Genomic DNA, 16,855 nt, shown 5'->3' on the forward strand with positions numbered 1-16,855 from the left:
AAAAAAAAATTTTTGTTCTAGAAAGAAGATAAAGATTTTGTAAAGCCTTGAGAACTCAAGATGATGTACATCTCCTGAACTAAAGCTCTTGATAAACATGTTGTTACTGCATTGATAGTAAAATATGGGATCTGTGCAGAATCTGTGCAACCTTGAAGAAGCTACCAACAATCAACCTCTCTTCGGATGCAACTGCGGTGGTGATGAGGACATCCTAGCTGAAATATGCACCATGCTAATGGATGATAAAAGGAGCAGTGTTGGAGGAGGGTACTAATATCTCTCACTCTTAGATTAACTGATGAAAATTTAACTTCAGTCTGAATCAGATACCATGCAAGCACTCAAAAATCTCTCCATGCCACAGTAGCTCTGTTTCCCCTCCGGTTTGGGATGAGTCACTTGCAGTTTTCTACACCAAATTGCTTCCGATTCAAATGTACCTTTCATTTATACAAAAAGTGTTGCGGTAAAAGCCCTTCAAAATACCCACTTCAGAAATAATGTTTCATTGTTCACCTTTACATAACTGTGGTTCTCCCAGGCCTACGCTGCTCCTTTTTTTTCCCTTTGTTTGTCACCAGTTTATGCCCACCCGCACACAGCTGATTGCAGGCCAAAACCTTGGGGACGCCTGCGCTGCCGCCGCGGTCACCTCCCCTAGGGAGCCTGGGGTGGCAGGCAAATGTCCAGCCAAGGGGCCCTCTCCACATACCTCTACAAAAATAAAACTGGGGTAAGCACGGGTATTTCCATCCTTCACCCATCTACCTCCACTGATTGATCCAGAAGAGCATCCAAACTCAGAAAATGTAAGTACTGCTTATTTCTCGCTCTTACAGGAATAATGCATAAGTACTGCCTAATTAGGAAGTACTGAGGATTCTCTTGAAGTCAGAGCAAGCAAGATGACTGTACTGCTGACTCCTATCTCCAGCACTGCAATGAGCATAATTACTCAATAAAGTTTTTCATATATATTTTATTGCATTCATCGTGAACTGTCCTGGTTTTGGCTGGGATAGAGTTCATTTTCTTCCTAGTAGCTGGTACAGTGCTGTGTTTTGGGTTCCTTATGAGAATAATCCTGATAACACAGTGCTGTTTTAGTTGTTGCTAAGCAGTGTTTACCCTAAGTCAAGGGCTTTTCAGGTTCTCATGCTCCGCCAGAGAGCAGGTGCACAAGAAGCTGGGAGGAAGCATGGCTAGGACAGCTGACCCAAATTGGCCAAAGGGATGTTCCATACCACAGAACATCATGCTCAGCATATACAATGGGGGTGTTGGCCAGGAGGGGATGATTGCTGCTCAGGGATGGGATGGGCATCATTTAGTGGATGGTCAGCAATTGCACTGTCCACCACTTCTTTCTCTTGGGTTTTATTCCCGTGTTTCTGTTTTCTCCTTTTTCATGATTATTGTTGTTGTTGCTATTATTATATTTTAGTTCATTTCAATTCTTAAACTGTTCTTATCTCAACCTATGGGTTTTACCTTTCTCTGATTCTGCATAGTTAAACTAGTACCACATTTTCAAATCTGGTTTACAGAAAGGATGTCTCAAGTCACACAAGTCAGATCACCTTAGTAATTCATGGGATGAAGGAGTGACAATGGAGTTTCTATCAAATAACAAAAGGACCAGTGGTTGAGGGAGACAAAAAGAGAACAAAAAAGAGAACAAATAAAACATCAACATAATACCAAAGAAAAAGACATTTTGGACTTTTCACATAAATGCGAATTTGAAAGCATTAATATGCCTACCATGGTGAACAGGTATAGAGTCAAACTACACCTGTGTCGTTGCTGCATTTGTGGGAGTATGAAAGCAGGGATCTAGTGAGATAAGTTATTTAATTTACAAGGGATTATATGAATTTTTGGTTTGTTGCATGTCCAGGAAAGTTGAGAACAGAGACTATGACTTCCTGTAGTGTCTGGAGGAGGAGGTAGGAAAACATGCAGAACTTACACTCCTTTATGACTAAAAAAAAATAATTTTTATTTTGAGATTTTCTTTTGTAAGGAAAAAAACCTACCCAACCAAAAATCCCAAGCATATATGGGGGTAGGGAGGGGACAAATTTATTAGGATAGTAAGTAAATTGGATACTAACAAAAAGTTATTTCAGAGAATAATTGTTAATATCTAATGAACACATAAATTGTGGAATTTGTCTTACATTTTAACCAGATCCCTTTCTTTTCAAAGCATGGCACCACATACTGCAGCTTTCATTCAGAGGAAGTGCTGCACTGACTGACTGCCTGCACCAGGGTGGGAGCACACTTTCAGACTTTTTTACTCATCATGGATTTGAAGAAAGTCAATGGTAAGTCTTTAGCATCATTGGAGTCACCAAGGGTGAATGTGCAAAGATTGAGTTCTCTCTCAGGAGTGGAACACAGTGCAGCATTCCCCTTTCAAAACAGCAAGGGGAGGCATTTACAGTTAATTGCCAAGGTCACTCATCACACTGATGAAGGGGTTCATCGTTCTGATGAAGGGGTTCTGTTAAAATGTTTTACTTTCATTGCTGTAATGAGTAGTGGAAATAAATCCATGGTTGGAAGAGTTTGGATCCAGCATCTGACCTTTGTACAGCATCAACAACTCATGAAACAAAATCTGGACCATTCACGGATAGGCTGAGGTTACAGACCAGAAATGTAGACCAAATGATCTTTATGGTCCCTTCCAACCCAAACCATTCTGGATTCGGTAAATCTGAAAGGATTCCCTCTCTTTAGGCTGATGTTTCCCATCCATGGTAGGTCCACTGGCACTGTGCACAGTGGCAGACAACACGCACAATGACAGTCGGCAGAGGCAGAAGCGCTGCAAACAAGCCGTTTACACTGACAGGGCTAATCAGTTTAAATAACGACAAAGCCATTAAAAGCCATCTAGCAGCACCAGGGTTAGCAGTTTGATATCATAAATCCACGTACCAAAAAGCTAGTGACTTGGAAATAAAACAGGACAGCCCAAAGTGAGAATCTAACAACATGCAGTATCATGATAGCCACATGGTATAAGGAGCAAAGGCCTGTGAATTTAAGCTTTATTGTTGTTTAGATTCAAAATTCTTTTATTTCAAAATCGGTGATTTTTTAAAATTAAAAATGGAGAATATACAGAAGGCAGCAGATCCTTCAGATTTCTTTCAAACCAAATGGAGAGCAACCAGTTAGGAAGAAAAGTTAAGTAAGCCTCATTAAATGGGAGGTGAGGTAGCCTGACAATGTAGCAAAGAAAAACATGAACACAGGTAGAGAAGAGACCTCACAAGGACGATTCTATGAGGAGAGACAAGAAAGCAGTGTAAATCCTCCACAAAACGATATAATAGGATAATCTGTGCTTGTACCCTGTAAAAATTAACAGCAGAAGTAGCACAAGATTTATTTGTCAAGACAGACACTGAATGTGAAAACATGGTCAAATTGCTAGCAATAAGAAGTACGTAGTTATAGAGAATAAGCATGGTTAAGTTACAATTTTACTGAGAAAAACGAAGGGCTAACAACAAAAAAAGAAAATCCTTATTATCAATATGTTTATAGCTGAAGAGTGAGAACACCTTGCTGCCCTGGACAACACAGAGAAAAGCTGATGAGAGATGACATCCAGAAGGCTATCATGCTTAGAACATCAGTCTTCACTAAAAGGATCAAATGCAAGCAGTGATTAGCATAAATTATAGCAATGACAGGTAAGATTTCAAGGGGAAAGCGAGAGAGAATGTGAAAAGAAATGTGTCTGTGTGTGCACAATGGAAAAAACCCAAACAAACCAAAGCAACAAAAAAAACCAGGTAAGGATGTTAAAGACCCAGTGAGTCAGTTTAACTTCAAATTAGACAATCCAGAACAGATCAATTAGCAGCACCTGGAAGATAAGTAGCAGCCAAAAGAGATTTGTTAGATCACATTGCTAACTTCCTCTGACAGCCTTCCAGATAGGTAGGAGAGAAACCACAAATGCCATGTCTTCCCTTTAGAAAGGCTTTGAAACCACCTCGAGATATTTTAACAACCAGGCTACAGATGCAGAAATAATAAATATTAGTTCTGGATGTGAGAAACAAAGGTTAAATATATCATTGTCAGGATGGAGTAGCGATCTGGAAGGATGGAGTGAAATGTAGCAGGTTACGTACAAGATACTGCCCACAGGCAGGAAACACCTAATATAAAAAGACAGGATAGGAAACAACAAGGCCTCAGACTACAGCAGGTCACAAGAGACAAATGTCATGCTGTTCTAAGAAAGACAAACATCACTACAAGTTATAAAATAAAAGTGTTGGGAGTGGAAAGACTGTCCGTAATCTGCTGAATTAAAAAAAAAATCCTCTGTTTGTGTCTGAATGCATTAAAAGATGTGGGCCTACCTGAGAGGGTCTAGGGAAGAGAAACGAAAATGCCAACTAATCTAGAAAATGTGACTTAGGGGAAGTGGGATGGACAAGCTAGTTGTTAGTAGGGGAGGGGAGCAGAGGGTAATCCACTTAAGCTGTTACACTGGAAGATTGCTTCGAAGAGAAGGGAATTGTCTCTATGGATATGACAAGTCCTAATGAGTTTAAAATTAGCACAGGAAAGGTTCAGGTTAAACAATGGAGGAGGGGAGATAACATTAAAAAAATATTTGAAGAGTAGTAAAGCACTGGAAGAGACTTCACCAGCAAAGAGCTTTAAATACAAACGAAGCAAATACTTCTTCATAAAAGACAGATTACATCTTTGGGGCAGAGACAGTTACATGAACTCTTGAGACTGAGACCTTATGGCTGGGAGCAATATTCGAGGAAAGCGATGGTGGCAAACCAGAAGTAAGAGGAAGGAAAAGAGGTTTGAAAGCACGAGAGGAGAAGCCCTGAGGGAAGTCAAGTGCCAGGCAGGAAACTGAGAAAAAGAAAGATAAAAAATGAGACTGCTACTTGCAGGGAGAGTAATTTCAGAGGTGTATTATGCTTTCAAGAGCGACGACTAATGAGGCTGCACCTGAAGTCAAGAGAAAAGGCAGGCTCCAGGTGCTTGGATCTGCCCTTGCTCTAGTTTTTGTTCCAACATCTACCTTAGCAAGAAAAGCATATCCACAGAGAGGAAAACAGTGGCTGCTGAAGATGCAGCACCCACACGACCCATGCTGGCATGGCAGGATTTGTATGTTCTGCTTCAGCCTGTCTCAGCGTGGTCCTGTGGGCAGGACACCCCCTCATGGTCAGTGGATGTTTAAAGCACTCCTGAAGAACATCTTCCAGTCTTACTTCACCTGAAAGGAATCCAGCTCATGTTCCCCAAGATCACCCAGTGAGGGATGTACTCCAAAAGCATCTCCTGAACTGAACTAATACAGTAACAGAGACTCATCCTAAGCCAAACCAGGGGAATCCAGGGACCAACAGTGGCATCCATGTGGCAGAGAGCAAGGCAGGAGGCGTCAGCTGTAGCAGACCAGAACAGCACTGCTTACCTCCACTATTAGACTGATTTAAATGCTATGCAGCAACACACATGACTGGAGTGACAGCGTGAAGTGTCTAGGCACCAGGCACTGACTGGTTCGAGACAACATATTGACCATTTTAAATGACATGCGATGTGACATATGGACATCTCTGGCAGATCTGTAAATAAACTGTAACAAACCATCACAACGTTTTAATGTTTCAACTGCATTTGCTTTAAAGTAACAATGCTAATAATCTATCTTATTTTTCTTTCTTTTCTTTAAATAAGGACCCATGTCTGGGGACTTTCTGACTCATAAATTAAAACAGCAGAACCAAAAAAAAAGGGCCAAGCACCCAAGCCATCAATCTTTTCCAGCTGCCGAGTAATAGAGCAGTAACCAAGACAAAGAATGTTCCAGTTTCTCCTTGGCAGTTCCTAATATCAACATATTTTCATTTCATCGACTTTCTTTTCCTAAAGAAGTGTCAAACTGTGCACATGTCTGTGTGTATGCCTGTTTAGATTCTGAGCTGCAAGGCCATCCTCTGTTCCTTATGCTCTGTAGCTTCTGAAATATTCAGCCCTTTCAGATTCCTTGTCAAGGGCGGTTTTCTTTCTTACTCTGTGCACATCACGCATCCAACATGGTTCCCTGAATAATCATCTGGGATTTGACTGGGCGGTTGACGATAAAATTTCTTTCAGGTCACTTCAAGTGATGCTCCTATGTAAAGCAGTAAAGTGATTTTTGCACATATTGACAAGTTTGCAGTTTAATTTCTGAGTAAAACCCTGTGTTATGAGAGTCCTCCTTCCACCTCTAGTTCAATTCTTTATAAATAAACACACATTATAGGGTAAAAAACCCGCAAACAACCTCAACTGATACCAACACATACAAATAAAATGTTTGCACAGAAATTTGAGATACCTTTTAATACATGAGAGAAGCGACAGAATTCTGCTTTTATTCCCAGATAATTAAACAACGGGAAGAATGGCTTAGGGCACCAAACATAAGAATATCTTAACTGAGGATCCGAGCCAGCTCGCGTTGCAGAGCTATGTTTGCAAGACAGGCATTATTTACACATTCTGGTGAAGTACTCCACAAGTTTAACGTTTTAAGGCAGTTTATGAATTTCTAATGTCAATTCACACAAAATGTGCTTAAACACCCAGATGCCATGACCAAAACCAAATGAATCATAAATTTGAAGTTCATCTGAACTGGTGAGGTTAAGTCAAACTTCTAGTTTAAATTTACATTGCCTTGGACGTGTAAATTAACATCCAAGCGGCAAAATTTACTTTTAATTGGCTTGGACCATACATGAACTCTTTCCTTTTTAGTCTGCCTTCTGATTTTAATTGGGTGGAAAACTGCTGTAAATATTTTCTTCTTTCTCACCCCTTCTTCCCAAGGTTTTTTACGAACAAGTGAAGTATTGTTTAGCTGCTGTGCTCAAGACCCCACACACCCCAAAGCAAAACAGAGAAAAAGTATGTGTTCAGATCACTACAGAGCAGGGTTTTATACATTTTTTGATTGCACATCAACGAACAATTTGTCTACCTCCAAACAAATTGATCAGTGCAGCTTCTAGTGTCCTTTTAGCTTTGCTTCTCATCATCTGTGTAAGGAGAGAAAAGTAGGCTTGGAAACTCTGGCAAATGAACCTAAACAGATTTGCTCAGCGGTCTCCGAGGCTCTGGTCAACAGCTCTGTGCTGTTCAAAGCCCAAGTACAAGTGCATCACTGTTCTCTCATTTAAATGTAGAATAATTCTAGGATTCATGGCAATGCCAGCTTAAACTTAGCTCTAAAGAAACCCTTTGTTTTCAAATAAATCAGTGCCTGGTTTTAGATAATTCTATAAAGAATCCTATTCATCCACTACATAACGTATTAGTTAACATGAAAAGAGAACCAAAGAGGCAGCCAACCTCCAAAAAATTCTGAAGAAAATTGAAGTTAAACCAATCTATCTGGCATATGCCTTTAGAATTACATGTAGTATGTGTGGACACATACACAAGACTTAAATCCGCATTGGAAATAGCACAGTTCATTCTTGATACAAACACTTTACACCAAGACAGTTGAAAATTTTGGAGCACACTGGCCACACTATCTCACCATAGCAATGTAATTTCTCAGGTTTTCTGCCACAGCTGCAAGTATGACATTATTTTCAAGGGACACAACCAAGGGACAGTTTTGTTGGTCCCCTGACAGAGAAATCCCATATGTTTTTTATCAGGGCTCTGAAAACAGAAGGATGGCAGGAAAGAGTTGTTAGTCCCAACAATTCCAAAGAGACCAGATATTCCCTTACCAAGGACTGATTTGGGAGGTGAAATTTAGATGCTTTAATATTAAAATGCTGCTTAACCATTTCTGTGCTAGTCTGAAAAATAGAGGACCCCTTTTAAAGATCAACTGATGAGTTATTTACAAGAAATTTACCGTGACTACTTGGAACATAAATTAATACCATTATGTTAATTATTTAAATTAAATGCTTAAATGAAAAAAACAGAGGGCTTAGTATTTGAAAAAAAAATAAATCAGGAGGCAAATTAGATTCTAGGCTGTCAGCATCTACTATGACTCCAGATAACCCCCTTCTGTTTCATTTCTTACCTCTCATATCATAAAACACTGCTATATACTCTTTAATGCTACATGTTCTTTCTACTTACCTTTTATGAAGACATAGCTCTTTTCTTTTTTTTTCCTTCCCCACCCTGCTAATATATTCAAATGCACCACTACTACGGCAACAAAGAAGCACAAGTCTTCTAGTTCTTTGGTGCACTTGTCTTCAAGGCCTTTGACAGTCTGGAGTACTTTTGCCAGGAGGCTTTTATTTCTGAACTGTCCTAAGTTTTCCCTGGTTTGTAGTTTTTGGTAGCATTCCAAACTCGTAGACTTAGTGCATCTTGCTTTTGCAAAGTATGGTTAAGTCCCATAATTTTTTTTCTTTAACTGCCTCCTGTTCCTCTTCTATGTTCTTCCCAGCATTAAAGCAAAACACATACCACAAAGTGGAAATTCCACTGAGTTTGAGTAAAAGCATTCATTATCTGAATGCTCAGTCCTTACTTATTTACTAAACTTAGTATGAAACATATTTTAGGGCTTGATAGCGACCCCATTTCATAAATACCTAAGATGCCATACAAAAAAAACCTCTAAACCTAAATTATCTCAATATAAATACACAGTCATCCAGAGCCCTGCAGACAGAGTACACTTCCATCTAAATACATCCAACATTCCTGCTCTTAAGCAGAAACTACACAGGGCATGGAAGAGGCCAGAAGACAGACAGTCATGGGCTGCAGCACATGGTCTAGGAGGTGAGTTGGAGGCAACTGGACCTACTCAGTCTTGAGAAGAGGAGACTTGAGGGGCAGGTAACAGCAGCCTCCCAATGTCTTCAAGAACGGTACAAAGGCAGACACAAACTCTCTACACTGCATTGCATGAGAAGGGAAAATCCCACCAGGACAACTAATCACTAAGGCAGGTTGCCCAGCGGGGCTGTGGAGCCTCTGTCTTTGGGAGGTTTTCAAAACCCAGCTCCACAAAGCCCTGAGCAGCCCTGTCTGAACCCTCTTTCAAGCAGGAGGTCACACTTGCCACCTCCCAAGGTTTCTTCTAACTGGAATAACAGCGTGGTGTTTAGCCCTAAGCAGCACTTACCCCTTCAGCTTATATTCCTAGCTGAATCCAGAAATTTCACTGTAATGCAATGTTATATGCAACATCACAGGACAACAATCCTCACAAGTCCCCAGACACTTACATTTTCTCATTAAAATATCAATTTGAGACAGATTAATGATGCAAAGCTCTGAAACAGCTATCAAGGCAGTTTCTGAAAAATAGAACTGTGTTTCCAACTGGTGCCCTGTTTTAAAAGCAAAGAGAAAAGTTACAAATTCTCAAAAACTGGCACACAGTTTGCACATATTTAGATATCAGATTTTGCACCCTACATTATATTGACAAATACAAGTACTTGGGAATTACTTCAGTTCCATAGATGTTCAATAAGCACTGAAGTATGAGTTATAACTCAGTGGGGCACTGCAAATGTATTCTGATGCGTCTGCTACAGTAGCAATATTGGGTCCAGAATCCGAGGCAAACCTTTCCTTGGTCTGATGTCTGTTCCAAAATATTTTGCAATTAACAATACAGTGAAGATATTTTAAATTGTTCTGTTTCCTTGGTTATTTAGCAACAGTAAACAAGAGACAGAGAAGTATCATTGCAGGAAAACTGATTGCAAGAGCTGGAAGAGACAGCAGCAGCAAAGCAGTGTGTTGGTGCCTCATAAGCTGATGGAAACATGTCCGTCCTGCTTCTCAGCAGAGGCAAAGGTTCAGAAGCTGGTACCCCTCTGGTTTACTCCAAGAGAAACATAACGGTCTGTAAAGTTATGCAACTCCTTCACTGGCAGCATTTTGCAATAGTATCTGGCAAGGCACTTAGCACTAGCAGCTTGCCAGTTGCCCTCACAGTTTCAAACAAGAGTGCCAAGAAATAAGATGTGGCATCTCTCTGAATAAAGGAGCTTTGAAATAAATTTAGACACCAATCTTGCTTATACACATTCCCCCTTCAACCAGGTGCTTTCCTGCCCTAAAACAAAGAAAGTTTGTAACTTCAGTTGCAAAGCGAAGCATTTCAAACATGAGGAAATAATAAGTTCCCTTTCCTCATCGGATGATGCTTGCAGGGTGTCTGAGAAACGCTAGTGAAAAGATCACATGAAGAGACAACCTTACTTTTCCTTTGCTAAAGGTTAGGGAAGAAGACTCTCAGCACAGAATTGGGTGAGAGAACTGAGTTCAGGTCAGGTCATAAACACCCAAATCTGTGGTACGGATTACTTACAACGACACCTAAAAACTTGCGTAATACAGAACTGGCAGGCTGGCACCAATCGCCATACAGATACACTGTGTAAGAGAGGTGGCCCAGGATGGAAATTCCTGCGCTGGAAATGGGGCTTTCCGGTAGGAAACACTGGACGCTTTCCCCACTTCAGCTTGAGGGCTTAAATTCTAAATCAGGACTACAAACAGTTGTCACCACTCACTGCAGATCTCTAAGCCCAGTCTTCTCCTAGGCCTAGTTTTCTCCTAGAGCAATTAGCCAAGTCTTGATCCTCTCTTGAAACGTAGAGGATATCAAGAAAATGTTCACCTCTGATAACAGTCTCATCATCAGCAACCAACCACTAGATGCCAGCCCTCCTCCCAGTGGAGCACACAAAATGCTGTGACAGAGTCAGATTCTGGTGCTCCCTCATGTGCTCCCTCAGGCAACCGGCTGCATCTTCCGCACGAGGGCCCAGGTTGAACACAAGGAAAGAAACATGCCCTCCCACTTCCTTCAGCCTATTCAACAGCTAGAGAGGTAGGAGAAGATGTGGGCTTGAACCCCTTGGGCACTTGGATCAGGAGCCCAGGTGTCAACTACCAGAACACAGTCTACTCTTCAAACAAGTCTTACCACCAGGAGCTCTCAGGGAAAGGTGAGAGCACTGGCTCCTCTTCTAGCAATGTTTTAAAAAGGAAGCCTAAACAACTGCATTTCAAGACACAGCCAATCCCATCAGGGTGTGTGTTTACAATGCTCTTGCCAGGTGCCCTAGTTTCTTCATCTCCTAAGGGCTTTGATGCTCAACTGCAGCAGCTCTAAATAAGGCGCTTAATAACTTTCTGCTTAAAGGGAGATCCAATACATTTAAGCCACTTTCATAGTCAGGCAGGCACAGTGTTAGGTGGTTTGGAAGACTTGGGGGAAGCAGGAACCTGATTAGCACATTTTAAAATGTTCTTACAGTATGCTGAAGCCTTTCAGTTCTACTTTGGAAAGTGTAAGTGTTTGCTCTGCAGGATATTCCAGCATATGGATACTACTTAAACTAGAACAAAATGAATCCTTCAGTATAAACACTCTTAGAGCTGAATTCAAATAAAAACAACATATTGCTTTACTACAGCTCAGTCTATACAAATACATACATTACTTATGCTACTTTCTAGTTCCTTGGCCTACAGAAAAAAAATTCATAGCAGAATAAGTCTTCACTGACTTAAGGATGTCCAAAAATGAAGTCACAAAACCAACCAATAGTGACTTTATTTTTGGGAAGCGTGCACTCCTTTGAAATAACATTTTTCTAAATGACAAATTAGACAGTTGAAACAAAAAACTAATTTGCAACTGCAAATATGTGTAATCTGAGCTCTATTTCCATGCAGAAATGCAGGGCATTTGTGTATAAACAGCTTGTAGCCATGGGACAAAAAAGCCCTAGTAACTTGCAAGCAAATTATAAAACTGAAACCATCTGGAAAATGATCTGGGTTATAGGCAGGATAACCCAGGAGAGAACTGATGTGTGGATGTGGCTGAAGGATCACAGCTTATTAGAAGCTTATCCTATATGGATGGGATGGAAAACAAGATTTGACATACCCTCTTAGAGAGTGATGATTAACATGGACCTGCAATTAGCATGTGTGGCATTACAGATTGACAGATGATTTTCATCATAAACCCTAGATCCCAGGAGAGACAAGAGATGCTTTGCATCTATTTTTATTTGCTAATACCTAGGACATTTTATTTCATATACTTTACTTTTGGCCCTCAGCATACCCTACTGAAATATCTTATTGCTGGGTAAGGTCAGCTTTGGAGGCTTACAGCTATTCCAGCTAGCTAGGCTGAAGCAATTCTGCATATTAAAAACCAGCAATCACTATTTTAAACGCATGCCATTACAGTCAAATTATCCACCTACTAGTGGGTTGACTTTAAACAAGTAAAAAAATGAAGAGAGTAGTAATTTTAAAGTGCCCACATCTTAAAACTTGAACTACAACCTCCCTGCAATACATTCTTTTATAAGCAGAGTGGGCTAGGAACCACCCAACTAATCTCCCCGTAGGTCCTTTGAAGACTTCTGTTCAATGAGACTCGAACACCCAGCTTTGTCAGGCTTCTTTAAAAAGATACCTGTCCTTAGAGAATAAGAATGCAGACAGCAATAGTAAAAAGCAACAACAGCTATGAGTTGTTGATTGTCAGAATGAAGATCCACTCAGAACAGCATAACCAATGAACTGCAAGTCTTGCAGTACTCTGGATGCAGCCCATGAATACACCAGTCCGCATAACTCTCCTTTCCCTCAGGAAATGTTTAATCCTCTTTTCAGATTACAATAGGTACTGAATTTATTAAATTAGCATGAAAGAAATTAAATGCAAGGGCTGCCAACATCTATTTTGAGTGTCCAGTATAAACGTCAATGCTATTTCAATGCATGTAACAAAGGGGCTGCAGTACTTACTAGACAGAAATACAGAGATCACTAAATGTTTTTTGACGCCAACTAGTGCATATTCCTGCTCTTCTAACACTCTCAAAAATTATGGGAAAGAGCCTGGTAGAATTCAGATCAAGAAACAGCTTTGCAGGACCGTGTTAAGTGTCAGGAAGGGGAAGTCAAGGAGCTCTGACCCATGCTCATGAAAGCACTGAGACAAAGACATCCTGCAAATACAAAGTCACACAGGTGAATTTTATGGGATACTCTTTCAAGCTCGACCAGTTCTCCCGTTAACGCAAATCCTCAAAGTCTGCGTCAGAATTTTACCTTCCCGGAAAAGATCTGTGCAGGAAGTACCAATACTTCGCAAGTCCTTCTGCACAAGAGGAGAAAACATTTTAATTCTCTTCCTGCCTCCAACCTTCTCTCATACTGAAGGTTGTGAAGGTGTTTAAAGGGGTAAAGAGGCAATTCCAGCCCTTGTCTGTCTGGCACATAGACCACTAGAAAGAGCGACCTCAGACACAAACTGCATCCACTGCTTTTCCTCTGTGAGGCGCAAAGCAAAGCGAGCTAAGATCTCTTCATCCTGCCGGGGCACGGGACAAGGGCTCTCTGGGCAAGGGCTCTTTCACCTGCTCTAAATGTAAATGCCAAGCCATCCTTCACCTCTTAAAAGTGTGCAGCAGCATTACTGTCTTTATGGAATTAAGTAGTGGAAATGAAATGGAGTTTGGTGGTGCCTGTGGTTGCAACTCAGAAATCAAATCCTCCCACACACAGCCAGCTATGCAAAATAAAGCATAATAAGTAAAACTACACATACATGCAGTAACCCATAAAAACACGCGGGCGAGAGTACTAGCAGGAGCCAAGTGACCCTGCTGTAGAAGGGTGGGAATAAAAAAAAACAAAAAAAAAACAAACAAAAAACAGGAGGGGAGAATGAGAAACGGTGAATGACTTTGCAACTTCCTTGCAAATACAGTATCTAAAATTATGCTCGCTGTGAGAAAAAAAAAAAAAGCAGAAGTTTCTCCGTGTTTGTTTACTCGTCTGTGAGCACTTTGCCCCGTGTCCATAAGTGGATCCCTGCCGCTGGAGCCGCACGCCCACGCGGGGAGCTGCGCTTTCCTGCGGGAACACTTTCAGTTCCCCCGTCCCCCTCCGCAGGAGCCCCCCCGCCAGGGCCACACCGAGCACACTCCACGGGAACGCCGGAGGTGCGGGCGAAGCACGAGGGCGTTTTGGGGCTGCAACAAAAGGGAAACAAAACGTCCCCGTGTCCCGTACCCCCGCGGCCGCCGAACCTCCGCCGCTCCGGGCGGCCCCTCTTTCCCATGCCCGTCGGAGGGGGCACGGAGCCCTGGACGGCCGGACGCCGCGTACCTGCCTCCCTCCGACCCCCCGTCCCTCCGCTGGCCGGGGCGGGCCGGGGTGTGTCCGTCCGTCCGTCCGTCCGCCTGCCCGTCCGTCCGCCCGAGTTGCCGCTTCCTCCTCCCCGCCGCGTCAGCCGCGCTCCTCCCGCCGCGGCCGCGGGATGACGCGCCCCGCCGCGGGGCTGCCCCCTCCCCGGGCGGCCAAGGGCGGCAGCCGCTCCCCCGCCGGCGCAGGCGGGGCCGCTGCCGCTGCCGGTGTCGCTGTCACTTGTCGGTGCCGCTGGCGGTGTCGCTGTCGCAGCCGCCTCGCCGCCCCCGCCGCCGGCCCGGCCCGCCCAGCGCCCCCCGGGCGGCGCCCGGCGCGGGGTCAGGCGGGGACTCGCAGCCGGCCCCGCTCCCGCCCGGGGCCCCGCGGCTGCAGCTCCCGGAGGGACCGCAGAGCCTGCGGCTGCCGGCCAGCGCGGGGACGTGGGATACAGGGGCGGATTAGCGCGATCCTCCCGCTAAACCTACGGATAATCCAGGGCGACGCGGTCCTCCCCACATCCAGAGCCCAGCGGGCGCGCCGGCCGCGCCTCGGGAGCGGGTTCCGAGGGCTGACGATGCTGTGAGGCCGCGGGCAGGGATTGTACCTCATCGGGACGTACACAGAGCCTGCACAGGACCGGGCCGCTCCGTCCCCTGCGGAGGTGCCACTGCCCGGCACGGAAAGCGAGGATGGATTTTCGATGCTAATATTTTATCCATCCGGGCAGCAAAAGTACATTATTAGGGCTGGATGGAGGAAAGAAGCATCGGAGACGTCATCTAGGGTGCAGAAGTATCCTCCCCCCTCTGTCTTCCAGGCATTATTTTGTCTTTCTTCTTCAATAATCACTTTCAGTATTCATTTCTCACAGCAGGATGTGGTAAAAATAGAGTTATCAGTTTGTCTGAAGCAACATTTGCTGTCTCTTTTTTGGCTGCTTCCTCCGTGCTTCCTGACACACTTTCTTCTCCACATAATACCAGAGGATGCAGCACACCAAACCCCACCCCACCCTTAATTTGTGCAATTCTGCCTCAAAACACTTCTATCAGATTGATGGTTCTGGGTATGGCCAACTGAAGTTCCCATATGGCACCCCTTAGAAGATGGCACCAGCCTGGAGGCCTCACAAAACAAGGAGAATTTCAGGAAGGCCTCAGAGACGAGATGTGAGACAAGGGAGGTTGTTCCAAGCACAGTCAGGGCACAGGTGAAATTTGCTGAGTGGCAGTGAGAGAAAGGGAAGAGACTACTGAAGAAAGCAACAGCTCTTGCATCCTGAGATGCTGGAAATAAAACAGAGACTTTAATATGGGTAAAAGTGAATACCAGACAAAGAGATTGGTCTGGTCTAGTTAACCTGATGTCATAGTATATCTTGAAAGAAGGATCACTACATTACAGTGTCCCTTCAACACGGTTTGGATAGTACCTTCCTTCCCAGCTTTTAAGGACTGCCAAGCAAAGGAGTGAAATGAAAAACTACAGCTAAAAGCCACATCTTTGAGGAAAGGTAGGAATAAACAGCTCTTGCCAAGGTGGTATGTTTTCATGCAAGCTTCCACTTTCATTCTCTTAATTTAAAGATTTTGCTGGCACATTTTTAGTGGGAATGCTGATTTAACCCATAGTTATGCCCAGTCATTTGACTGCACCTCAAAATTCACTTCTGGTCTTCATCTTTTCTTTAGTCTACCACCACTCACTGGAACTGTACACTTGAATGGCTACAACAACTGCTATTGTGTCAAACATGTCTTTCTGACTGACAGCTTCTCTAAAACTGTGCTAATGGTCAAAAATATGAACTTAGAAAATTGCCAGATTATTTAGATAACTTAAAATAGAAAGTTGAAGTACATTTAAACATCATGGGAACTACTGACCTGTCAGTGTCACCTCTGTGTCTGGGAAGACCATGGAACAGATCTGCCTCTGGAACAGAAGCTATGCTACGGCACAGGGAGAAGAGAGACAGCCAGCATAGCTTCGCCAAGAGCAAGTCCTGCCTGAGCAACCCAGTGGCCTTCTATGATGGCGTGACTACAGCAGCAGACAAGGGAAGGGCTACAGATGTTATTTATCTGAACTTTGTAGAGCCTTTGACACGGTCCTCCACAACATCCTTCTCTCTAAATTGGAGAGATATGAATTTCATGGGTGGACTGTCCATTGGAGGAGAAATTGGTTGGATGATTATATCCAGAGGGTAGTGGTCAATGGCTCAACGTCCAAGTGGAGATGAGTGACAAGCTGTGCCCCTCAGAGGTCCATATTGGGACTGGCACTGTTTAATGTCTTCATCTGTGACACAGACAAAGGTATTGAAGGCACCCTCAGCAATTTTTGCAGATGACACCAAGCTGAGTGGTGCAGTTAACAGACCTGAGGGATGGAATGCCATCCAGAGGGATCTGGACAAACTTGAGAAATGGCCCCTGGGAACCTCAATGAGGTTCGACAAGACCAAGTGCAAGGCACTATGCCTGGGTTGGGGCAACCCCCAGTATCAATACAAGTTGGGAGATGAATGGATGGAGAGCAGACCTGTGATGGTGGATGAAAAGCTGGGCATGACCCACGAGTACGTGCTCAAAGCCCAGAAAGCCAACCATATCCT

The 16,855-nt window shown here is 43.3% G+C and overlaps 1 protein-coding gene across 1 annotated transcript in view; it reads right to left on the minus strand.

Moving 5' to 3' along the window:
- The window catches only part of SGK3 (serum/glucocorticoid regulated kinase family member 3), a 56,632-nt gene extending 42,275 nt beyond the window's left edge, over nt 1-14,357 (minus strand). The window contains exon 1 of the mRNA XM_050318524.1: nt 14,218-14,357. The gene's annotated coding sequence lies outside the window, so the exon portion shown is untranslated. The remainder of the gene's footprint in view (nt 1-14,217) is intronic.
- Between the last annotated feature and the right edge of the window lie 2,498 nt (nt 14,358-16,855).

The sequence above is a fragment of the Myiozetetes cayanensis genome, unplaced genomic scaffold (genome assembly GCF_022539395.1).
Source record: "Myiozetetes cayanensis isolate MyiCay16 unplaced genomic scaffold, myiCay2020 scf1, whole genome shotgun sequence".
In the NCBI taxonomy this organism is placed as follows: Eukaryota; Metazoa; Chordata; class Aves; order Passeriformes; family Tyrannidae; genus Myiozetetes; species Myiozetetes cayanensis.